Raw genomic sequence first — 27,038 nt, forward strand, 5'->3', positions numbered from 1 at the left:
GAAGAAGGAAGAACTGAAGGAGAAGTGGAGTGGAGAAATGGTTCCTGTTTCTATAACAATTTTTCTTTTTTACTCCATACTAGCGCTGCACCAATCCGATACTAATATCTGTATCGGTCTCAATATTGAAAAAAATTCTTTGCTTTGTGCTCTGAGTGACGTGATGCGTTATTATTTATTTTACATTACATTTAAAATTCCTAATTGATTCCTGAACCATTTGAAAGCTTTGTTGCAGTTAATCTTTTACATCTTTGACCAAAGTAGTCAGCCTATTGTTTTTGTCAGATGTCAGTTTCTTTATTATTTATTTTACATTACATTTAAAATTCCTAATTGATTCCTGAACCATTTGAAAGCTTTGTTGCAGTTAATCTTTTACATCTTTGACCAAAGTAGTCAGCCTATTGTTTTTGTCAGATGTCAGTTTCTTTATTATTTATTTTTATATTGGCTGTTTTACTCCTACTTGCGCTGACTGAACAAATAAAAGTTGTGTTGTTTTAACATGTTTCACCAAGCTTGTGAAGCTACTGGTGTATTTAATTGAGTTATCAAATGCATTTTGAATAAGTACATTTATGTTTATGTTTTTTTTTTTTAAATTAAATGTTTTAAGTCGGTTCAGCAGTTATTAGATATCGGTATCGGAAATGAAAAATGTGGATTGGTGCATCTCCGCTCCACACTCCCTGTTTCTTGAATATGTTACACTTTCTCTGTTATACTGTACTTCCTATCATTACCATTATTCTTATTTCTCTCTCCCATAATGCTCTTTGCTCCTTCTTCTCTTATCTTCCTCCTCTTTAATATAGTTCTTCTCGTAGATTTATTTTCTTGTCTTTCGTCCTATCAATCAAGCCTCTATTAGCCTTACTTTCTGTCCTTGCCATCTTTTCATTTCTTTTTTTCTGCCCATGTTTAGCTACTCGTTTCTTGCTCTGCTGATTCTCTTCATTCTGAATTTCTTTCCTCATTCCTCCTCTCCTGTAAAAAAAAAAAAAAAAAAATTTTTTCACATCCTCGCTCTGATCATTTTGTTTGACTGCTTTTGTCTTCCAGACTTTTGATGTTGACTCCTCTCACCGCTCCTCCCATCGCTCTTATCTGTGGGGACATGTCAGTCACTCGGTTATTAATTCTCTTTTTCTTCTGTGATCTTTACTTTTCCATGATCGTCTCCTGCTTAGATTATACACCAGCTCTCCTTTCACTTTCACATTAACATTTTCATACACAGAACACCTTGAAAAATAGTAATATTTTTTGTTTTGTTTTTTGTTGCATAATAAATGGACTGTCACGACAGAAAAATAAATTTAGCTAGACAATAAACTGTCCCAGTAATTATTGCAATAAACGATAATATTGTTGTTTTGAGACCATTTTCAAGTAATAAATTGATAATGGCATAAAAATATAGGATCACCCTCTCAAAGACAGGTGGACTTTAATTTTGTAACACTTCACACTGTAACTGGAAGATAATTTAAATATCCAAAATAAATTACAACTAAAAACAATAAGTAAAGTTGAGGGGAAGAAAACACAACTAAAATCATAAATGAAATCAATTATGATGTCACATCAAAATTTAATAATTAGAATGGAAATGATCAAACTAATTTTAATTTATCATGCGATTTATTGATTATTTACTTATTGACACATGCTTAATAACAACGATAAATCTTAGAATATCTTACTGTTTGTTTAGATTTTTTGTGATATAAAACATCATATACAATGCAAAATGATGCTTGCTTTTCAAAAATGTTTTAAAAATATAAGCATAAAAGTTTAGTTTTGTATTTGTACTGAGTGCCTCCGGCCTTGTTTTGCGCTAAGCTGCATTTAACTGCAATTACAGCAGCAAAATATGGGGTTTGTCTTTTCCAGCTTTGGACCTGCGTTGTTCATTCTTCTTTACAAAATAGCTCAGGCATTTTTCAAGTCAAATTTAGCTGTCATTCAAAACATGAATATGCTTTAATTTGAAGCACTCCGCTTTAAGTCTGGCTGTGGAGCTGTAGTCATGTTGGAATGTTTTTGCAGATTTTTCTTCCCCTCTTTTATGCATTCGAGGTCTTCAAAGAACAGAAGGGTTCGTACTGAGATTAAAAGACAGATGAATATTTACAGTTGACTTCACTGAATTAAGGGTTAGATGGTAAAAAAGCTACAGTGTTCATGTGCGCCATTTTCTTTTAAGCTTCACAATCACGTTTTTCTACGACAGCAACAATATAATGTGAAAAGGGGATAACAGTTTTTCAGCGTGCTGTATTTTACTCAGATATTTCAAATCAGATTTATTTTGGCTCCTTTGTTGAAAACTCACCAAGGTTAGTAGTAGGTGCTGACTGCATGAAGATAACAAATAATAGATATTTTAATAGTTGCACATCCATATTCTATCAACATTTGGTTTCACACATTCATTGACTTCATAAAATGAACATATTTTGTTTTTAGTGTCTTCAGTCAGAGGCCTCCTCAAATTCTTTGCAATATAGACTGCTACAGGAAGTCCTTCCTGCACACAGCCATCACCAAACAGTAACTCTTTGAAGAATCTTCAGTTAATGACTCACAACCACATTTAATTTCCCTTTGGGATCAAGAAAGTATTTTTGAATGAAATTGAATTTAAAATTTATTTTTACTTTTTTTAAACTCTAAACTTCCGTTTTTCTGAGTTGTTTTTGTTGTCTCATTTAAATTTTACTTAGAATTGATAACTAGCAAGTTGGAGTTTTCTTTTGCCTTGTTTTGACCTAATTCGAGAGCTGTCAACAAACAGCTACAGAACATTTTCAAAAACAGTAAAAAAAAAAAAAAAAAAAGAAAATTAAAACGGAAAGTTTTTGAAAAAAAAAGAAAAAAAAAGCATCCTGTGCTGGGAAAGATGTTTTGTTTTTTATCTCCTTTGAACCTAACTTGAAAAACACAGTTACATCCTGACATGGCCTTTTTTCCCTGCTTGTCCCAAATGCAGAAAAAAACCTCAGACCTGCAAAGAATCAATAGGACTATAGTGCAGCCAAAGTTGCAGACTTAACCAAACATGGCAACTAGCCAAGCAATATTATCATGCTTTCAGGCCAAAACCTTTATCAAGGATGGTGTTCAGGAAAGGATGATGTGATTACTCCTGTAGCAAATTCTGTCCTCAGAAGAAGCACTTTGCAGACAATCTGATGTGTCAGCAAAATATTTCATCAGCAGGGACTTTGGTCGGGTCACCTGGCGAACATCCTGTGATGGAATGATTGATACACTTGAGAAAGGGAACGCCTGCGTCTTATTTTTAGCATGTAGCAACAACAACAACAAAAAATCTTTTCAGTATGTTTCCATAGAGATGTGTGGATTTTTGTTTTAATTTTTTTGTACAAGTTCAAAAAAACACCAGTGACGTGATGAACATTTTTAATCGAGTCAGTTGCCGAGTCTGTATTGATTTATATTGCCTAAATAAGCAACATTCTTAATCCAAAACCTCTTTACGCTGCTAAGTTACTGAAACAATAAACGTGAACTCAACAACAAAATATATTATTTAGGCTATCCAATCATCAGATTTATTGCAAAGTGCAATTTTACCATTCAGTTTTCAAATGGTTGAGGAAAGACATTATTAATGTAACTTTTTTTGAAAAACAAACATAAAAATCTTGAGAAAAAAAAATCCTTGTTGCTGTTTTTGTTTTGTGTTTTGCATTTTTACATTGAGATGCTATTTTAGGCTTGAATAGGTTTGGTGATAGTCTAACTCCTATTGGCAAAACTTGCACACAACAATCATCCTGCATCACTTCAGATTGTTTTCAAGCAAAAATGACGCCAACGGAAGCAGCTTTGTTGTCCGTAGCCGTTGTTTGCAGAGGTTGATTGTGCATCACATTTACAGGTGTACCAGAAACACGCAAACACATTTAGTTCTGCTCTGAACTTTTTTGTGTAAAACAAACAAAAAAAACAACAAAAAAAAACACATTATATATGTGCCATTTGCTCAAGCTGACGTTTTTCATTTTGAAAGTTGTTTCAGAAAACCAATCAGTCTGCAAGCAATAGTGAGATTTTTAAAAATTGTAACTTTTTAAAATTTTTGTAGCGTTACTAATAGCATTCTAATCAAATTCCAACACAATTTGATTAGTATGTTTGCTTTTACAGTAGAAACTTGTTGATGGCGCATCTTTATTTCCATACGAAAAACCACATTTAAAACATATCAGATCTACTTCAAACTTATTAATATAAAATACATTTGAAAAGAGTCCAGTTTTCTCAGCTGGTGGTTTTGGTGCTCTTGTCAAAGGCCTTCACAATGTTTAAGACAGAAACTGAACCAAATAACACAAAATGAACTTGCATCACTTCATTATATTTTTTCCATTTAATCTTATTTTAAAAAGCCAACAGCTTTAAACATCTCACTTTCCTTTATGGTAAACAGTTAACCAGATGCCGCTCTACTACAGATGTCGTGCTGTTTCTTTTCCCGCACCTAAATTAAATATTTTGATTCGTACTTTCAATCCACGCCCTACGATATTGTGAAGCTAAATTTCTGATTGTTACATTATTTCTCTTTTATTGCTTTCCAAATGCATTGGCATCGTGGCCTTCTTCCTCAGAGACCAGTAATTACCAAAGTTGTGAGGTGCTGTTTACTCCAAGTGATCGGCTGCAGGTCATTTACATGCAGATCACAGGTTTCGCTCCTCCACTGTGCACAATCAGCCCAACAGATTGGTGTCGGTGATTGAGGTCGATGCTCGAAAATTACGTGCACGGCTCGCTGGATCTTCAGAGATGTATCCACTTTTACAAGATTAACAAAAATTGATTACTGAAAGGTGTCGCTTTGGAAAACCTAAACACCGCGGTTGTAAGATGCTTACAAGTAAATACAGAATAAAGCATTGAAAGATCTTTAGGAAAACACAACAAGCAAAATATACATCCCATTATATATTACATATATTTCCGATTTTCTTTCCATTGAGGACGCCGACAACCATGAGGACTTTTTCCTCGTTTTCCTCTTGCTTTGATGTGAAGCTACTGACCTGAAACAACCAGCAGCCTCCGTTTCCCCTGGAAGACTGGATTGTTTTTCAGCCAATTAAGAAAGAGAGAGTGTTGTTGTGTAATAGGGCACCATTTCAAGGCAGATCAGCCTGGAACCTCTGCAGACAAGAAAATGTCCAAACAACCACTGGTTCAGTAGCTGTAGCTTTGCTATCTTAATTAAACAAATGCTTCACAGGTTTTCTTTAATTATAGGTTATGTGGCATAAAATACCAGAGTGAAAAAACTATTGAACATTCTTTTTTTTAGTTTGCATTTTGATCTAATTTCATAAGATTAAATTGTACACTTTCTTTTAAAAAACCCCAAAAGAAATCTCATTAAAAAAAGAAAAAAGCTAGTTTGTAAAATGTAATGCCTGACAAATTTTGTGCATTTTAAGTTAATGTTAATGCCGTCCTATATTTTGTATGAATATTTGTGTATTAGACCACAGGAGGATTTGTTGCTACACTGGGGGAAACTAATGGAGATCCTAATAAATAAACACATTTAATAGTTTCTTAATGGAAGTGAACAGAGATATGATCAATTGTATTATAATACAATTAACTAATCATTTATCAGCAATGTCCCATTATTAAAGTGCAGTGATTGTAATTTAATAACCTTTACTGGCATCTGTATATCTCCAAACAATACTGAAATGCCTGATTAAACGTAATATACACAGCAATTTCTTTTCACATTTTAAATTGTGAAACTTTTCTTAGACTTCTGGATCTCCATATTATTTATGTAAGGGGTTTATTTTATAAGAAAATGAAAGGGAAAGGCAAGAAAGAAGCAAGACGAGAGGTTATTTACTGACTTAAAGGCTTTAGTTGGGAGAAAAATGAGTAAAAGTCTAATTAAAACAAAGTAGTTTTGTTGAAAATCCCCCCCTCCCCCTTCTTAGATGGAACATTTGTATTTTGGCCTGATATTGGCGGGACCTTGTGTGTGTGACGTCACACAGCAAGGTGCCCATAAAAGGTTACCACAGTGGATCGTCATATTGCTATCGATACACAATCTAGAATGAGCCGATGGAGATATTAATATCAGATTGATGCATCTCCAGTGTGCAGCTTGGTGACACTAACCACACCTCTTTACGTGACTGGTGTCCTAAAGAAACCTGTTACAAATGGGAACGTTTCTTAAGAGCATTAATTGTGTTTGTGGGACTACAATTGCTGTGACAGACATACAGCTGCCTAAAAACGGTGCAATAAATAGTTCTTCTTGTCACTTTTATCGTTATCGGTATCGCCCGCCCCGGGCGTGTTCTTCCTTGCTGAAGTGAGAACAGCAGCAGTCAGTCGGTTAATGCAGCGCACTGACACACAGATCAGCGGCCATCCAAACACATCCCGACGAAAGCTAGAATGTTCCATCCCGGGGTGAGACGGTACATTTACCAAGTGAGATTGGTGAGGCAAAACAACGGAGGCGCTGCCCTGAGGGAAATACCCCGCTGTGTTCTCCTCCAGACTACAGTGGTGATTAATGTCTGTGTGTGGACCGAGGGCGTGTATGCCGGTGATCGCCTCAGCAGAGGAACGAGAGCGCGGGTTTTGTATTCTTAGAGGCGTGACGGTTATTTGGACACATGTGAACCAGACATCTAAAGCCTCCCTGAAAAAATTATATATAAAAAAGGAGAGAGAAAGCTTTTCTCCCCTCCACTCTTTCTTTATCCATATCCATCACTCGGCCCGGTTGTTCCGTGAAATCCCCCGGCTTCGGTTTCTTTCCGTTACTCTTGTCATCCGTCTCTATCCGAGCCACACTCTCTCTTTCTCTCTCTCTTTTTTTTTGTTAACTCGCTGAATTGGATCGGTGTCCCCTCTTTCCAGAGGTGTCCACCCTCTTACCTGTTCTCATTGATTCAAGCTTTAAACTTTCGCTCTCACTCACTCACTTACCCAGGAGGTGAAGTTGAATTACAGCCATTAGCTCGCTGATTCTGTGCCTCTCCCAGCTTTTCTGTCTCCCTCCTATCTCTTCGGGGTGCTCCAAGACTCCGCCATGTTCCAGTCCAGCACTCTGATTTATTTTATATTGAGAAGTGGTTGTGAAGAGAGTAGCCGTTTGCTGCCCTTATCACCGCCGATGTGGCCGACTCATCACTACGTGTCGTGGTGTATGAGTCTGTGAATGAATAGTTTCTTTTCTTTTTAGCTGGCATGGCACTGTGAAAGCTGATACTGAGCAATACAGTAATAAAAAATCATTTGGTGAAGCTCGGAAAACTGTTACCGATAATAACTCTTTGTTGAACTTTGTTGGTCTAACGGTACAAAAAGAGAATAGATTGTGGTTGATATTTTTATTTTTGTCTGTGAAATTACTACATGTAATGACTAAGTAGGTTAACACACTGATAGACATGATACCAGGTGTTCAAAATAGAGGCGGGTGATATGGACTTAAAGTTTTATCACGATATTCTGCGGCGCTATTGTGATAATGATAAAAGTGACAATGACTATTTATTACATCTTTTTAAGTAAGTGTGTGACTGTGTGTCACAGCAATTATAGTCCCACAAACACAATTAATGCTCTTGAAAATTGTTCCCATTTGCAGCGTGCTTCTTTAGGACACCAGTCATGTAAAAACGTGTGATTTTCTTTCACTAAACAGCACTCTGTAACTTTATTTTGAAATTTATTGATATTCATAGATGCTTTTATTGAACAGAGGAGAAAATAATCAATCCTGACTGAATGGACAGTTTTGTGGGGTTTTAAACATTAACTGGAATTTATTGTGACAACAATAAATCAAAATCCTTGGTATAATAAGAACTTTATCATAATAAATGATACGATAAATGCCCAACTTTAGCTAAAAACATTCAAACTTAAGCATTTTTTCCCAGTTTGATTTTTGTTTAGGGTTAGTTGGGATGAAAGTTCCCAAATGTTGGTGGAACTTTTTGTGCACTGGAAACAAAGTACAGTTTGTTGATGCTGATGTGAGCTCCTCGGCTCTGTGGGGGTTCAGCACTTTATGAGTTTGACACAGCAGGAATTATCTGCCGCCTATCTGATCCGTAGCTCCGTAGGAGGCGTGCTATAGCTGACTCCCAATGTTAACAGTGAAGTCAACAAATGTACAATTTAGTTTTTTTCTTTAGCTTTGAGGCTGAACCAGTTCAGAGACGAACTCTGATGTGAAGAAAACAAACCGCACGCCATCACCAGAGAGCTGCTGAAAGCTGCAGGAAATCAGACAATAAGTTCAGTATAAATAATGCAAATTGAACATTCCCCCATGTATTATAATATAAAACCCCCCAGCAATTTGCCAAATTATTGCACATAAAAAGATTAGTAAGATAAAAAATGACTTTGGGTTGGGCGGATTGGAGCCAAAGAAAGAGTGCTATGGCCTTTTTTAAAATTCACATGTTGACCTAAAGGTTAATTATACATTGAAGACTTTTCGTTAGGTTGGCGTAAAGTCAAACTCTGTTTGAAAGCAAGGATTTTAATTAGATGTTTTTTATCCCAGTGTCTTGAATATCAAATGATTTCATGTTTGTTTGAGTAAACTTTTTTATTGATTCTAGAGAACAAAGAAACAAAGACAGAGAATCATCTAGTACATCATTTATTGTCATTAACTGCCTGATTTGCTATTATTGTAATTTAATGTAGTTCACTACAGCTACAATACATACTTTCTATAAAAAATATAGTTTTAAAAAACATTTATTGAAAACAGGTTTAACAAATAATAAAAAAAAAAACATTACTGCAGCTTTAAATCTGACAAACAAGTTAAATAGGGAATCCAACTAAATGTTTACCTGCTTTGCGTTAGCGTCAGCTGACAGGCAGCTAGTAACCGCTTCGTCACGGCGTCTGTAAAAAGCCCTCCATGTGTTCATAGCATCTAAAGCAGAGATGTCAAACACGTTATGCTGGTTAAAATATTCACACTTTAGTTTCACTGCCTGCTCCTCACACCTGCATGCTTCAGATCATGCATTCAATTGAAACTCTTGAGTTTTTAATAGCAAGGTGGTAACAGTGACACTAAGTATGCTAAGAATTTACTACAGCCATTAGGCAGTTCATTAATTAAAAACAATATGTCCTTCTCTCCTGCATGTCTAATTTATAGAGCTGCAGGAAAAAGATGGAAACCGAATCTGACGCGCCTGAGCCGGAGCGTAGACCTCACAAACGATCGCTCCATTTTAATTAGAGACACTTTCCCAATCCTTCGTGGTGTAATATTGTCATACCACTACAATAAATTACATTAAGGTTTACGGCTATAATGTGACAAGATGTTGAAAGGTTGAAGAGGTAGAAAGTACTTCTGCGAGGTTTGTAGCTGGGTTCACATCACACCATGACCCAATAATGAAATTACCTAATCACGCACAAAGACGCTTCACTCGTGTGGGAGGCTGGATGGTTACTTACTTACTATCTGATTAATTCAGCTAATATCATGTGACCACTTGAGTGAGCCTGTAGGGCACTGGAAGCCTCTCTTCACACACCACAGAAACATCCTCTCATGTCTACATGGAAGAAAACTTTCAGGACTTTTGCACAATTGGCAACACAGACAATAGATCAACACCAGCTTGAGCTTAAATTAGAAATGAACCAATCTGATAATATCTGTATCGATCCCAACGTAAAAAAAAAAAAAATAATCGAGATCTGGTATCAGCTGTCATGTTGAGGTCTAACTTCCTAACCCACATGCAGAACAACACCAGAGGCCGAGAATGATTTAAGAGATTTATTACGACAAAGGGGAAAAAAACAGGTGAACAATCCGGGAGCGTTTGGGACTGGATCTCAGGTCAGCTATGGAAGAAACAGACGGTAAGTTTGGGGTCGTGGAAATTTGGAGATGGCGCTGGCTGAGAGCTTACCTCCGATCGGGAGGAGAAAGGACTGGGGGGTAAAACCTGGGAAATCCGGAGTCTGTGTGAGGCGCGGAGGACTGCGAGCTGCGGTGGCGTTGGAGGACGGACAGGTAAGTCTGGAAGCCTGAACTGTTCTGCCAGAAGCAAGGCTGCCGATCTGCAGGTCCGGAAGGGTCCTGGGCTGGATCTGTTTTCAGCACGTCATAGGACAATCCGCTGTAAAAGGTCAGAGACACAAGTGGATCAGAATTTTGGAAGCAAACAAGAAGAGTTGAGCTGAAGTGAGCCTGTACCATAACTGGCTAACAATCTGGCAGGGAAGTGTCAGCAGCCTCCTCCAGTTATACAGCTCCTGATGGCAGAACGGTTTCAGGTGCGTAGGTCAGGAGACGCCCTCAGATGGAACAAAGCCTCCAGCGCCCTCTGGTGGATGAACAGCTCCAGATCCCAACATCAGCCCAATCCATAAGGATGGATCTATTTAATCTAATTCTGTTCTTTGTGCTCTGAGCGTTGGGCTTTATTATTTAATTTCCATTATATTTAGAATTCCTAATTTTACTTTCTGCGCCATTTGACAGAAAGTTTGTTGCAGTTTATTTTTTTACATGTTTGACCAAGAGAGTCAACCTATTGTTTTTGTCAGATTCAGTTTCTTTATTCTTTGGCTGTTAAACTCCTATTAGCACTGACTGAACAAATTAAAGTTGTTTTTACATCAACTTTGTGACGTTACTGGTGTATTTATGTGTGCTGTAGAGGTGCAGCGTTATCAAATAAATTTGTAATTCAGTACATTTATGTCTGTGTTTAAATTAAGAAACATTCGAAATATATTCAGCAATGTTTTTCTGCATTGGATCAGTATTGGCAGATACTAAACCTCAGATATCGATATTGGTATCGGAAGCAGACATTGGCAGACACTGACCATAAGAGCTAATTATCTATCTTCCATAAATGTCCTTAGGACAGACTATAAATACTCTTCACTGGCTGCCTATTTTTAAACCATCCATGGAAGATTCCTTTGAAAGGGAGAACAGAAACTTCAGAGAGTTTAGCAAAGTGCTGAACACAGAGACAGAATGTTGATTTGATGGTTTATCCCCTGGCATTAGTAACAAACAGAAAATGAGTGAGAGGCAGAGTGTTGCCTTCGCAGTTTTATTTATTCCTTTTTTTTCCCTTTTCAACTCAAGGAAATGCATAGCTGACATAAAGACATTAAGGTGTTTTCATAAACATCGGCAGAGTTGAGGTGAAGTCGTTGTCCTGAGTCAGTGAATAAGTGAAAAACAGCCAGAGAATACATCATCATGTGTGTGTGCTTCCGTTAAAGTTTTTCTCCAATTGTTGATATCTTATTGACTGAACCACAAGTTAATTAATATATTTATTGTGTTCTCAAAATGTAGCAGCTGTACCCGGTACAGGTATTCACCTGGCCAGGAATAATTGCACAATTTAAGTAAAAGAGTTTGTAGAAAAAAGGTTTCTGATGTCCTATATTTCTGCAAAGCCATCGTCTGTTTGAGGATTTCTTAGGGAGCTGACCTTTAACATGGTTAGTAACTTGATATCGTCTATATTTGATAGTTCTTTTTCTTGTCACTCTGTTAAATATAAAGGATTTGTACAGTTTCTTTCATCTGATTTCTTTTTTCCATCAAAAACGATGAATGTAGGTCAGTGGAGGCATTTTGTTCGTTCCTTCATCTTTAACGACCTGCTACTGGGAAATATTCAGCCACTGAAACAACCTGGTGACACTTTTGTTTAGAAAAGAGTTAAACCACGACATAAACACTGGACATAAACCTCTGATCTAATCTATCACCTAAGATGAGCTTCTTCACACTTCAGTCAGTTTTCAACAAAATAACTCCCATTGCTTTCAGCCATAAAAGCAGTGGTGAAGATAAGGTAAAAAAAAAAAACTCCAATTCAGTGATTGCACAGAAAAAAAACAGAAGTCTGTGGATTACAAAAAGATGTTGTATATGCTTTGTTTATTTTTCCTAACAAGCTGTTTGCATCTCTGTAGAATGAAATAATTGCTTTGCTTCTCTTGTTTGGCTAAATACCAGCAGACAGGAGCATCTTTTCTCTTCTGATAAGTTATAATATAGATTTTTTTTCTTTTTTTATTTTCCCCCACTTGGCATAGTTTTGTATTCTGCTGAAACAGATATCTTACTTGATATTTAAATACCGTAAAAGTCCCTTTTTTTTGGACAATCTTGAGGAACCAGCAGTGCATCAAGAACAGTGGACATTCATGTCATCTCGCGTCTCTAACCTAACCAGACTCTCGTGTGTGTTGCTGCTGTGTGAACACACACAACTGGCCTCAAGGTCAGCGAGCGACACTTGTAATGGTAAAAGATTGCCTGTCAATACAAGTCAGTCTTCGGCAAGCAGGAGAGCCATCAGGGTCTGGAGAAATAAAGTCTCCTTGTGTGTGTTTCTGAAAAAACAAAAAAACATTTGTTTCCTTACCATTCATCCCGTGTTGTGTGTTGTCGACATCTCAAAGTTCAGTAGAGACGAATTAAGTCAGCTTTGACTTTCACTTCGTTGTCGTGACGAATCATCTGACACGCGGCTGATTGATGGCGTTTTGGTGGTTTGGGTATAGACCGAAGCATTCCCAATGCTCCTCATCAACTAGGTGTTCTGTTTCAGGAAGATTTGTAAAGGGTTTTGTGACAATAACCCAGACGTTCAGTCAACACTCGACTGCAAAACAAGTCAAATCTTCAGTTTAGAAGAGCAGGAGGGCTGCAGGCCTTAAGCATGTTCACCAAACACAACGTTTTCACGAGAATGCTACTTTTGGAGGTGGCCGCAGTCAACATCACCAACATTCAAGAGATTTTTACAGAGCATTTCCAAACAGAGCGTCTGTTTTACTGCTTACACTAAGACTTTACAGGATTGAGAGTAAACAAAACATTGGAAATGCTTGTGCTTCACACACAGACTGATATTAATCAAGAGCAATCAATGCACCATCAACACGAGCGAAACTATGTTAAGATACGTGATCAAGAGAGGCAGTGATTATATCCAACTTCTGATTAAGTGTTTAGATCCATGAGCTCCTCCTTTTACACACTGATCCTCTGTCTGTAGATTCATATTAACACATGAATCTGAATATTTCCTGATCAGAATCACAGCTAGATTTTATATCTTGCATTTCTCGATATTACGGTATATAAATCCTCCCCAAAGAGCTTTTTTTATTTTTTCCTCCTACTGTTTTTTTCTTTTTTGTATGTGTATTTTAGCTTTGATGTCAACATCTCCACCTGCAATTTTGAGGAACACTGGCCTGCGTTGTTCGTTCCGGGTCGTGGATGGAATCTGTTATTTTTTTGCATCTCATTTTGGTTTTGTTTATTGCAGGCTTTCATCTCTGTGAAGTGGGTGATGATTTGACAGCATCAAACTCAAGGTAATGGTTCTGATTGTCTAGTCGAAAGATGGTACACACCTGCAGCACACAGGGATACATTTCAGAATCGTTGTTCTGTCCATGACAGGTTTTAGGACGCGGTATGATTTCCATTCTATTGATTAATATTTTTTAAGGGGAATTTTGCATAGAGAAACATCATAATCCATTTTAATTATGGTTTTGATTTTGTTTATTTTTCGTTCAATGTACCAACTTTACATATTATTACACAAGAAATTGCAAACAACAATTCTTGAGCAAATTGTGAAAGAGAAACAAAAACAATCCAACTCTCGACTGAAGTCAGCGCCAGACTGAGAAGTGATCTTAAGGGAGCAATGCGCCGCACTCAGAAGAGTAAAGAAGCGAGAATCACATACATTACGCCACTTAATCATCAGATGCATTAATGCAAATGAAATGTAATGAATGCAAACTCTGACAATTAAAGCCTGTTTTTAAAATGCATCCATTACGGTTTAAAGTGAATGTGCTCCCATCCCTGGAGGCGGTGGCAGCATCCGTCACCTGGGCTGACAGCCCGCCTGTTGTTCCACGTTCCCTGATGTGACAGATGTGCAGATCGGCCCCCAGTGTGTCGGTCCCAGTAGGTGGCTGAGTACCATTCATCCACCACTACTGAGCCGTGGTTGTTGTAATTAGTGTTGGTTTGCGACACCGGCCTCGCTGAAATAGTTTGGTTGGGGGAAAATAACACAGAAGGCTGTCAGCTATTACAGCCAATTTATGATATGCGTATGTGTTTTAGTTGCTGAGCTGGCAGTGCCGCCGTAGAGACGGCTTTCCTTCCCACTCCATTAGAAACATCAAGTAGATAGCCCTTCTTTTTATTTCTTTAATGTGCTGGATGTGTTATTGTGATACTTAGAAACTCCTAGAACTTAGATCACAAGCAGAATGTAAACAATAGTTTTATATAATACAACTACATGTTAAAGTTTTTTAACACTCTGTGATGAAGTCATTCTCAGTGGGAAATATAGATTTAAATCTTTATCGTGATATTTTGTGGTACTATTGTGATAATGATAAAAGTGACGATACAAACCACTTATACTGCTCCCATTTGTAATACGCTCACCAGAACTGCACCTGGTAGCTGAATTATATATAAAGCATATATCATTTTTTTATTTATTGAAACCCATTTATTGAACAAACAGTGGAGAAAAATTGTAAAAATAATCCAGATAACACAGACCGTTTTACGGGCTTTTAAGCATCATTAACTGGAATTGATTGAGACAATAAATCAAAATCTTATAAAAAATGTATTGCGATAAACGATACGATATGATGTGATAAATTCCCAGCTTTAGAAATGTGATTAAATTTTCGAAGATTCGTTTGAACATTCTGCAGCTGATGAAAACAAGTATGTCATGCGCTGATATTTATGTACACAGATGACCAGTCGGTGCAAAACGGACAATTTAAAAGGACTAAAACAAAAAAGAGAAACATTTAGAAGAGCTGGATTGGGGAAAAAAAGATAGGACCTAAGAAGAGGAGGTGAAGGAAAAGGCAATTTTCTTGGCATGGCCTTATCATCCTTTTGAGGAAATTTAGAAAATTGCCGTATATATTTAGCCACAAAAGATAACAGGAGCTTTATATACACACATACACACTCTTCCCTCAGCAATGCAGTGATTTGCAATACACCAATGATCAAAACAGCTATGTCAGCTGTATCTTCACACACACGCACTGTGGCTGGTTGTTGACAGTTTGGTCTGAAGTAGATTCTGCTCATTAGGTGGTGTTGCAGATTGGTTTCTATTTATAGGCAGCAGTCGGCTCAGCAGTAGCCTCAGCTGCATAGAGGTGTTTGAAGTAGCACAGGCCTCCAGTGGGCCTCGCTAACGAGACGGATCGGCAGTCGATCACTCTCCAAACTGCGCAAGTTCGACCTAAACTTAGCCCGGCGTGGGCATTCAGGCCACTTATTATTGGTGCTGAGTAATATTCTCATTTTTTTAGTCTGGATTCTTTTTTCTTTTCTTTTTTTTTCAGGAGAAAACGTTGATTTAATGGTGTACGCAGTGGCACACACTTTGTTATGGAGAGCACAGAAGGAGAAATGCAGATGTTCTGTTAGAGCTGTTCTTGTTTTCACAAACATTATTAAGCTCCCCTCTGCTGCTTGTATTTATTAGCATAAAAAGGATTGGGATTATTTTTAGCTCATGCAACATACGTGCTTCTGTTGTAGTTTTACTTTTCAAGATGTTTTGTTTTATTATTTTTTTTCTCTTTAACTTCCATTGAAATTCAGATTTCATGCTGCTCATAGTCCTTCCCATACACTGAACTTACTGAGCCAAATGGTCCTTCCATGTATAACGCTGAAGCCTCTGAATTTTGTGAACATGTTTCCATTGTCTCCTTCTCTGTACTTTCTGTGTAGAGGTCACCTTTGCAATTAAGGCCAATTTAAAAGGTTTGTTAGACAGAAAATACTGAACAAAACTGATAAGTGGCTTAACATGATTAATGTGTTTTTGTTTAGCTTTTGTTTAGCGCTTAGCTAACTTTGAAAACGTTTGTTGACAAGTTGTTCTACTAAATTAATTCATACGTATACATTCTGGAGCACTAATCGGCATCTGTGTAGAAGTCTTGCTCATCGACTAAGGAGTAGTTGGACATTTATATTCATGCTCTTATTTTGAAGTGGATAAAGACTGCTTACACAATAGTTCTGTTTTCTGTCCCCGTGTTCTCTCTTTGTATGTTCTTGTATAAGAAGAAGCATACAGGAACAAAAAATGCAGATAGAACTAAATATAAATATAAATAGAATATCTAAGGTACATTTAGATGTATGATGACAAATCCTATATTTTTGAGGTTGATATACCAAATTGTAGCACATGTCCCAATGACACATGCTACAACTTGCACTAGCTTCAACATGTTTGAAATTAGCGCTTTAGCATAATTCAGATAAATACAGTGTTGCTGCAGCACTTTAGCATTAGCGTTAGCCTAACTAATGATTAGTACTTTAGAGTTAGTAAAACTAACTTTACATAATTTCATTTCAGGATCTGTCCTATCTGACCTTTCAGGGTCAATGTCTCATGGACACTTTATTCATTCAGCAATTTGTTTAAGGAATAAGTTTATAGACACCTGTTAGCCACATGCTAATAACTGAGCATTTCTAATGTCCATTGCCATATCGCATGTTTTAAACCTCAATAGTTGTCAAATTTGCTTATACCTGCATCTAAACGCCCAGCACTTTAGCAGAAAGTAAACAGCGATCTGTCTGCTGTTGCAGATCGTATCTGTCATCACTCTTCCTCTTGACGTGTTTGGCATCAACACAAAGCTTTCCAAATAAGTTTAGATTTGACAAGATAATTAGGTCTGATACCATCTTCTTCCACTGCACCAAGTCTCCAAGAACTGCTAATCCTCGCTTTCCTCTCTGCACCGATAAGCAACGGGATAGAAAATGAAATAAGATAAAGTAATTTGTCACACTTTTGGACTGGATTCCCTCTCTGCGGGCTAAAAAAAAAAAAAAGAAAGTGTACATGGTGATGCTTACAGGCCATGATTTTAAAAAAGGGATGCAAATTACTATCCTGAACTTTAAACTTGAAAAATTATTTTTAAAGAAAATAAAAACACATTTAAACCAATCAAATTTTACAAATATGTTAATGATAATCCACATGACTTGATTTGTACAAAACCAAAAACAACTTTCTATTCAGACAATATTAAGGTTGACTACACCTCAGATAGGGAGATTCTTCCCTCCACCATCACAACCTTCTTTCTTATTTTGTGGAGCTACAACGGGAAACTTTGATCACTTTAAGTTTGGGTTTTGTGTGATAGATCAAGACAAAGCACGAAAGCTATGCACAGTTTTTCATTTTTATGTTTTTTCAAAATAAAAACCTGCAGTGTGTGCTGTGCATTTACAATCACGGTTTTTGTTATACCTATAACTGCAACAAATTGAACCAAAAAGTCACCTACTTGAGAATAAAAGTCAATATTTATTTGAAAAAGACATATCCAGACAGATCAGGAAGAGACGTATGGACAAGTTAAACCAGGATTAGGGCTGTTTACCTAAACTGATGCCCAGAACAAGGCCAGCATTAATCAGAGAAGACACCCTTTGAACCTGGAGGAGCTGTAGAGATCTACAGCTCTGCTTGTAGAACCCATTAGTCATGCAAATTTGACCTTCATATAAGAACGAAAAAGAAGCTATTTCAAAGAAAGTCCTGTGTTCAGTTTGCCACAATCCATGGAGGGTTTTCCAAAATTACTAAAGAAAGAGCTTTGATCAGATAACAACTAAATTAAACACTTGGCATATAAGTAGGATGTTATCTGTGGCAAAATGCTAATGCTGAATATTACCATGTACAAACCATCCTTTCGGGGAAACATGGCGGTGTCAACATTTCTCCAAAGTAAAGTTATAGGATGCTAAATGCTAAACAGTTCATCTTTGAGCATGAGAATGATGCTAAACATTCAACCAGAGACTCTGTTAACTGCTTAGATTAAAGTGTATTCAGATGTTAAAACTCAGACCTAAATCTAATTTGAAATCTGCACTCAAAGAAACTATCCACTGATGCTAAGCTTCAGTTATTTTAATGCTGCACTTCTCAGACTTTGAAAACCACATATGGTTTTCCTTGCATTTCAGTGTATCTCTTATCCCATGAAATACACTGAAGGCATTATACATGAATTTTCATACCATCTACAAGGATACAAGAACATTTGAAGCCTGAGTAAAATGTTTATTTGTTGGACGAACACGCAAAATGGCTGCTGTTTGGACAATCGAAACTAATATTCCAAGTGGTTTTTTTTTGTTTTGTTTTTTTTACACAAAATGTCTGCTGCAGTCTCAAAATATTCAACTCCTTCATGACAAGTTTCTATAGTACTTAGTAGAGAACCCTTCTGCTGCAAACTCGATTTATAGCCACAGCTTCTGGCAATGTTCCTGAGAAATCTTAGCCCAACTCCTAATGGGCAAAGGCCTCCAGTCCATTAATATTCTTGACAGATGCATGCTGGAATCCCCACCAGAGATTTTCAACAGAGTTCAAATCACGCATCTATGATGGCCACTCTAGCATCTTCCAGCCATTCAGGAGCTCTTCAGGAGCCCTTCGGCGTTTAGGATGTGCTTTACTGTGGAAACAGACACATCAGTGTCTGCTGCCACCAGGTTTTCTTGCAGCAAATCGAAGGTTTTTGACCACCTGCCTCCTCAGGAATCTGGTAGCAGGCGCCGATAGCTTCCAGGTTTCGTTGTGTTGGCAAGGCGACAATCCCTTCTCTGAACCTTTTGGATAATTCTCTTAATTCAGCTGCATTTCTGCAATGCAAAGGAACTTTACCTGCAACACTTCAGAGATTAAACTCTGCTATCTTAAATATGACTGATGCGAATATTAAAGATGCATAAGATGTGCGTGAAGTGGCACCTCTCTGTAAACGTCGATGAAGAATTCTGCTCAATAAGTTGATTGATTACTGCAGTAGTTAAAAGCAGGGATTAATCCTTGAAATATTGAATTCAACTATTAAAACAGGGTGTCTGCGCAGTCTTAGAAATTCTTAAATTCATGTACCTAAAATTAAGGCCTTAAATTTATTAATTAAGGGCTTTATATATTTATGAAAAGAAATGTTAGTTTTCCTTAAGTTAATCACAGGTCTTATATTTTGACGTGGCAAAAATAATCTTATATTTTATCAAATATGTAATTTTCTGTCAGGCAAAAGCTTGTCTTACATTTTTGTTGCAAACTGTAACTTGAGGCGGTTGAGGCTACCGCTAACTAGCCACTGATATATCACTGCTAGCTAGTTTTTTTTGTGTCTATCGTGGCTAAGTGCAAATTTACTGCCAGTTGACTGACTGACTGTTTTTGCCAATGGTTCACTACCTCTAACTAGCTTCCAACATACTCTTGCAAGCTAGCTTGCTAGTTTTTTTTATGCTAATTTATGGCCAGTTAGCTCGACAATATTCGTTTTCACCTCTGGCTCAATACTAGTAACAAGATGCTAATATGCTCTTGCTAACTAGCTAGCTATCTAGCTAGCTTTCTTTGTCGCTATAAAAATTTATCGCCAGTTTTCTGGACGATGTTTGTGTTCACCACTGGCTCACTTCTGTTGATGCTACATCCATTCTGTGCAAATAAAGTTCAGCACTGTGGCGGTTAAGACTGCAGAGCGCCATCTGCAGTGTGAGAAGCACAAAGCAGCCCCTAAGCGTTACAACACAGACCCCAATACAGCAAAAAAGAATCAGTTTTGCTGTTTGATTGTAATGCAGCATCACCCCCCAACCATTCCCTATATTTATTGCTTTTTCTGTCTTAAATTTCCTTCAAGGTGGCCTTAAAGAAAGCTCTTAAAAAGTTGAAGTTACTCAAGAGTTTCACCCTGTGAAACTCTTGAGTAACTTGTTAATTTTTAGCACACCTGAATAGTGAGACATTTAGTCAAAAGCTGATTTCTTTGAACGCACATTAAATCTTAATTATCACCAGTACAAGCTTAACTAAATACATTTCTAATTCTTACTCCTTCCCTCTATCCGTGCCTCTGCGGCCTTATTTTGTTCACCACTGCCTGCAGATAAACAATGCCCTAGTTCTGTACAAGTCTTCTCCTTGTTCCCGAATCAGTCACTCTGAATGACACAGGGCAGAGGGAAGAAAGAAATGCTGGGCAGCTGCCTTGCAGTGCTGCATTCTGACAGAATCAGGCAGGAGATTTAATCCACATCACCAGGGCCGCTGGAAGGATTTGGGGTTGTTTACTGTGTAAACATGCCTTTGGTTGTTCCGTGTTTTCATGCTCGGGAATTTGAACATCAGCATTTGTTCATTTGTTCAGTTAATCAGTAAATCAGCATCATCGTAGATCAGGTTTACATTTTTGGACTTTGCATCGTTCTTTTTATTTTTGATGAAAATCTTTTTGCGCACAGAAACTTGAGAGAGAAAGTCAAGATATCGTCAATGGTCATGAATTCACATGTTGCTTTTTCTAATCAAAGCACACCACTGCTGCTGAATGATTACCGTTGTTAAGTGGTACGCTATAAGAAAGAGCTAGAATCAAGGTGTTCTTTTTATGTAGCCACATGTTTTACTTTAAATCAATTTATACGCCTCTGAAATGCATCCAGAAAGACAAATGCTGACAAATGCTCTCTGTTTCATTGAGCCAACAGTGGCGCTGTGCATTTGCTAAAACTTATCATTCAGTATAGGAACTTTCACCAAAAAAAAAAAAAAAAAAGCATTTCAAACATTTTTTTGCTGTATTTTCCTCTTGGCAATTGTGCCCAATTTTGTAAAGTCTCCCGATGCGAACCTCTGCCTCTCTATCAAAGGTGAACCCACCTGCATTATGGGATTGTATTCTGAAAAGTCACCACGAGTAAAAGTGGCAGAAAGAGGAGAGAAGCAGAGGTAAAACATCCCCCGACAAACACAAAACACTTCAGCCAAAAAGGCACCGATCCGATCCGTGGCTCGAATAAAAAGTCTTGCGTGAAACCACTAAGACTGTGAAGGTGAGGGAGAGTGAAGAAGCACGTTATTAGTAGAGATTAGCTCACATAAAAACCTAGTTTGGTCATTTGTGTGGAGACAGAAAGGCTCAATGCAGGAACGATGCTGTGATAACTTTGTGAAGGCGGAGTGTTGGAAAGAGCAGCAGTATCTTAAAGAGACAGAGACCAAATTTCAAAGCTGAAAAGTCAAGTTGAAAAGTCAAATTACCTTTAAGTCATGTTTGATATATGCAGCATTTTTGCAACTGAAGGTAGCAATTTACTTCCTTGTGTCATAAAATGCTCCGTCTCCAAGGTCCTCTTCTAAAGCACCGTCTATCTCCTGTCCAACATGTCCAAACCATCTCAACTTCACCTCTTTTTGGCTCCAAAGCGTCCAATGGTAGCCATTCTTCTGACTTGTTTATTAGTAAATTGAATCATCGTCATCAATAAAAGAAAAATTACATAAGAAAATACAGAAATGGGCACCAACCTACTTCAGTAGGTCGCTCCAATTTAATGAAGAACAGAAAGTCACTTTTATTTACTACAATAGTTGACCATTGAAATTGTAGATTACAACAGAGTATTAGGGCCATACTAAGAAAAATAAATATGGGAATAAAGTCATAAAATTACAAGAATAAAATCATAATAGAACAAGGACAACATTGAAATAATATGACAATAAAGTCATAGTTTTACGAGAATAAAGCTGTGCGGGAATAAAGTTCAAATAATACGACAGTAAAGTCAATATCAGATTAAAGTCATATTCTGAGAATATGACTTTAGTCTCGTAACATTTTACTAATAGTAGATTAAAAATGTTGAAGCAAAAAAAAAAACATGGCTGTACATGATTTTTTTTTTTTATGGATTATGCTTAAATGTAAGGAAAACCTAAAGACCCTCAGACAGAAAATGAAGACAAAAACCTTTTAAAAATAAAAGTCAACGGCTTTGTCCTTTATGCTGGGAGGATAAGTCCATCAAGAGAGACACTAAATAGGATGAGAGTGAATCTGAGCTGGACCTTTCAAAGGAGCTACAAAAGAAGAATGTGAAATAAGGAAAAAAAAAGAGTGAAAACATAGGAGGTGGCAAAAAGAGGCCTAGAGGGGGAAGAACATGTCAGGCTGAAATGTCAGTTGCCATTGTGTAAAAGACCAAGAGAAAGGAAAGGTAGAGGGAGGGTTAGTGAAGGGGTTGAGCACAGAAATAAAATGACTGTTAAACAGACAGACAATTAAAGGGAAAAGACTGTTGAGAAACTTAATGGTGGATGGAACAAAAAGACCAAACCGCGTGAATTGGAGAACAGGAGGGAAAAAAATAACAAAGTGGAAAAACAGAAAAGGTCAGCAGGAGACAAAGTAATGCCAAAAAAGAAGGAGTCCAAAAAAGGACCACTTTAACAAACATATTAAGCTCCAAAAGCCATTATCCCATTCACCTGTTTTTCTAAGACGGGAGAAGAAAAGGGCAAGCTGGAGACGGGCTGACAAATTGCAAAGTGTTAGAAATAAAACGGGGTTCTCAGACAAACACTTTTGCGTATGTTGGCCACGCTTGCCAGATACCCACAGTTCTCGTAAAGAGAGACGCACGCTGTAAGCTTTGGGACAGCGGCAGCTTTGACTGAACAATAAGAGACAGAACAGCCTGTGGCCATGGAGGAGAATTACAAAAATCCTGCTGTCACATCAGGCAGTGAAGGGTGCTAAAACAAAACGCAAGTGTTTTTCCTTCTCGCAAAGAATGCCTCGTGTGCACATCTACTGTCAGACTAGTACAATTCAAAATTTAATTTTTGCTCCACTGGTAGTAAATAAAGAAATGATTTCATTTGAGAATGGATAATCTAGTGCATAAACTATCTTCACCAGGTTGAAAAGCAGCTTGATTATAATTGGATTGAACAGAAGTCTTTTACTGAACAGAATACAACAAGGGCTGGTGAAATGATCATAGTTATGTGCAAAGTATTTTGCTATGACTGAAATGAACTTAGAATCACAATCATCATTTTTCAAGTCAAATAGGCAATTTTGAAAGGCTGAAAAAAATTTAAGTTTGCCTTTAATATTGATGTCAATCTATGTCAATACTACCAATACTATTGTCTAACCAGTCAATACTATTGACTGGTTAGTATTGACTATCCAATACTGGATATTCACTATTCAGTCACTACTGGATAGACACTTTTAGAAACGGACAAGTATGTAGTGTTTCAAAATAAACCATCTGGAAATATGTTGCAGTGATCAGAAAATAGATTGCTATCTTGAAAAAGTCAAATGTTTAAATCAAAAAGGTTTGGTGAGCTTTCTAAACAGGAAACATGAATGAACTTCATTACAGTAATCAGAGCAGGAAACATTCCTCTGCATCCACTGTGTCTGTGGGGAAAGTTTTTTTTTTTTTCCTCAATGCCTGAGCAAAATGAATGAGAGAACTTCTTGCTATAGCTGCCAACTGATTGTAATATTCATATTTTTCTTACCTTCCAACCATCTAACATGTACTGAGTTCAGTTAAATAGACTTTTTGTGCAAAAACATATAGCGAGGAAAACAAAACATCAGACAGACTCAGAACATGTTGACAGACATAGTACTTTAGTGGAGTTAAATTCTAAGATTTGATTGACAGTTTTTGTCCACGAAAGCTGAAAAAATGATGAATTTGGCATGTAAGCATTAAGTTAAACACATAAAAATGTCTAAAAGTTCTTAATATACAGATTCTGTTTCAATGGTCAGAATGTGCCCCAGTTATATCACTCGATTTTACACGAATATAAAATTCGAAGAGCGTTTCAAATCAAACATTGAGCCTGGTCCAATGGCCTATCATTGTGTGTCCCTGCCTTTCTCTTCCACTCAGTCTCAAGGGCAGCTAACAAACACAGTAAGACACATGTAGTGCATGCTGCTAAAGTGTTTGGCTGCCTTGTCATCCATGGTGTGTATCCTCCAGATGGCACACAGTCAAATTTAAAGACAAGTGTGTCTCACAAAAGCTTTTCACACAGCTGTCACTTTGTCTTAGGTGAGAGAGAGAAAAAAAAGAGAGAGTGAGAAAGAGAGTGAAAATGGATTGAGAAATGAAATATTTCAAACCAAGCAGGGACAGTGAAGGCCATGTGCCTAAATGGTCAGCATAGCATCAAACAACACGGCTGAACTCAGATCCATTTTCACATGCAGGGTGAAGACCTTGTTTCATCAGAATAACACTTGTTCACGAAATCTCTAGAGAGCAGTTGGAAAGTTTATGAAAGTATTATTCTCAAAGTTCGAAGGCCCTAATTTTATGTTTTTTGGGTTTAGGATACGCTGCTAAAAACTGGATTTAAGGGTGGAATCACACCAGTCCTGTTTGCTTTAATCAGAATCTAGTGTAGAAAGTCCGGTTCGTTTGGGGAGGTGTGAATGCACCAGTCAGATTCTGATGCGGTCCAAAAGAGCGGACTCTGGTCCGCCTACAAACCGGGATCTTGGCGCGGTTCGTATGCGTATGTGAATGCCAAACGGACCCGAGACGGCTCTGAAAGCAGGAAGTGGACTAAAGTGCTGGGCATTCTGGGTAAATATAACCAAAACAAATAAGCTTGTCTAGTGTTAGTGGGAGAAATGGTTCATGCTGAGCCCAATGTTGATGAGGGTTTGTTTGGCACAGTTGCAAAAGACAAAAGAGAAATCCTACAACAGCTAAAATCTGATGTCAACCCATTTTCGTTCAATTGTGCTCAGTGTCTTCTTCAGAGGTTTCTGTGTTGCTTATCTGACTTTAGATCAAACTCAGACTTAAATGTTAACCTTGAACGATCCTTTGTGTTGTGGAAATAATAATGTAATAATTTAAAACAAATTAGTGAATACAAAAGGAGAGCTTGATGCGGCACCAAAGTATCAAACTGTGAACTTTAGTCTGTAAAATTGAACCTCAAACCCAACTAAGGACTCCACATTCAACAGCCCACAGGAGAATTTTAAACACACATTCAGATAGTTTATGAATGTAAATGGGAGTTTTACAAAAGAAAAAAAAAACACACACACACACACACAAACCCCATGCAGGCAAAGATAAAAAGGCCAACATCCATACATTAAGGCTTACCCAGCTGGAGACTGTTCTTTGACAATCTTTTGAATTAAGCTTCTTATTCTTCTGTGCTGCTTGTTTTTCAAAGTGACACATTTTTCTTGCACAGAAATTGATTGTAGACATGCTGTGTTCGTGAAAAGAAACAAGAAACGGTTAACATTCACATAGCTCCATAGTAAATACCTCTGAACACATTAACCCTGGTCTGAAAACACTCGTCATTTGCCTCCGACACACATCAGCCGACAGGCTGAGAACTCACAGGAAGCAGAATGCTGAACATAGAGGTAAGTTAGTTTCATTTCATAGGGTTAGACTTGAAAAATATAGAAAATATAGAATTTTATTTTATAATAATAATTATTTGACATGACGGAGTGTTAGGACCATACTAAGAAAAACTGAAATAACTGGGAGGATGGTTCATCTATCAACCAAATAACATTTTACCAGTCTGATTGTGCTGTAAATAGGAATATGATCTAAAGTTGTTTTTGCTTCAAGTCCGAGAACATTAGCTCCACAAACGGTTGCTGTAAATTTCCAAAGTTTCTTGGCATAACGTTTTACACCTGTGTGTTTTACACAAAAAGTCCAAAACTATGAAGCAAAGAAGTGAGATACTAAGTAAATTCTAAAATAACAGAAACATAAGCAGAAGACGACTGATCAAACCATGAGGCAAAGCGTAACTGAGCAGCCGAAGCTGCAGTGACTGAAGAAGAAAATGGAACTGAGGAGAAGTGATCAGTGGAACAAAAAACAGATGAGACTAATTAGCAGCGTGGGAGAAGCTGAGGGTGAAACCAGAGAACAAAGAGCAAACAAGAAAGATTCAGTTAGGAAGAATGCCAGAACTGGAACTAAACACACAGAACTAAACACAGAGACCAGAAGCTGGAAACCAGAACGCACACAGACATGGGAAACGCTCAAAACCAGCAGGAGACTGGAGAACTCAGGAACGGGGAAAAAACAGGAAGAGAACAAAACACAGAACAGAACAGATCAGTCCATCGGAAATATAAACTACCAGGAACCTACCTACAAAAGCTCAGAAACTAAAACTTAATTAAAGAATAAACAGAGCTCAATACAAAACAGTCTATTTCAATGGCATTATTTTGTGCACCATGTTTAGCGTCTTAATGGTGACATGTTAGAATAGGTCTATTTTCTATAGATCATAGGAAATATGGGCATTACATTTCTTCTTTCTTTGCCAAATTTCATATTTTAACACAGCTCTAATCTGCTTTACAATAAAAACACCAACCTCTCAATGGAGATGGGTCAAAATAATTTGAACAGTTTCATATTGTTGATCAATGAAGAATGAAATCAAACTGAGCCACCCTGTTTAGACCTCTGTCAATCATCTGTTGAACGCCACACTTAAGGAAAAAAAAGGAAAGAAAACGACAAAGAAGAGGAAGGAACTGACTGCAAACCTAACAATTATGTTCTGTTTTGAATGACTGTTGCATTGTTTTTAGGAAAGAACCCAAATTCTAATTCTAAAGATGATAATCAGCTTGTTCAGTCAAATGGTTGTTTGGTCTGTAATTTATATTGACATGTGGAGTTGTCTATTTAAAAAAGACACACACACACACACACACACAAAAAGCATGTTTTGGAAGTGAACATAGGTTGCTGTTTTATTTATCAGAACAATATCTTAAAAATGACTAACACCGGCCGATACCAATGTTGATACCGATATTTTGTGCATCCCTTCTAATTATTTCCATTCCCTTTTATTTCCATAGACTTTAAGGTCATTTTTTTGTACCTGTTGACTTTTCAAACTCTCCCTGAAGTATATTAATTTATTAGAGGGCACACTTTAATACACTAAGAA

General features: G+C 37.3%; 1 protein-coding gene across 2 annotated transcripts in view; it reads left to right on the forward strand.

The window, feature by feature from the left end:
- Positions 1–27,038, forward strand: part of LOC106962638 (protein phosphatase 1 regulatory subunit 29-like) — a 130,841-nt gene that overhangs the window by 60,139 nt on the left and 43,664 nt on the right. The window contains exon 4 of one of the 2 annotated variants that reach the window (XM_015057177.1): positions 13,407–13,455. The exons of the other annotated variant lie outside the window; for it this stretch is intronic. The gene's annotated coding sequence lies outside the window, so the exon portion shown is untranslated. The remainder of the gene's footprint in view (positions 1–13,406; positions 13,456–27,038) is intronic. 2 annotated transcript variants of the gene reach the window in all.

The sequence above is a fragment of the Poecilia latipinna genome, unplaced genomic scaffold (assembly GCF_001443285.1).
Source record: "Poecilia latipinna isolate Pla-1442-1.1 unplaced genomic scaffold, P_latipinna-1.0 Scaffold1441, whole genome shotgun sequence".
NCBI classification, from domain to species: domain Eukaryota; kingdom Metazoa; phylum Chordata; class Actinopteri; order Cyprinodontiformes; family Poeciliidae; genus Poecilia; species Poecilia latipinna.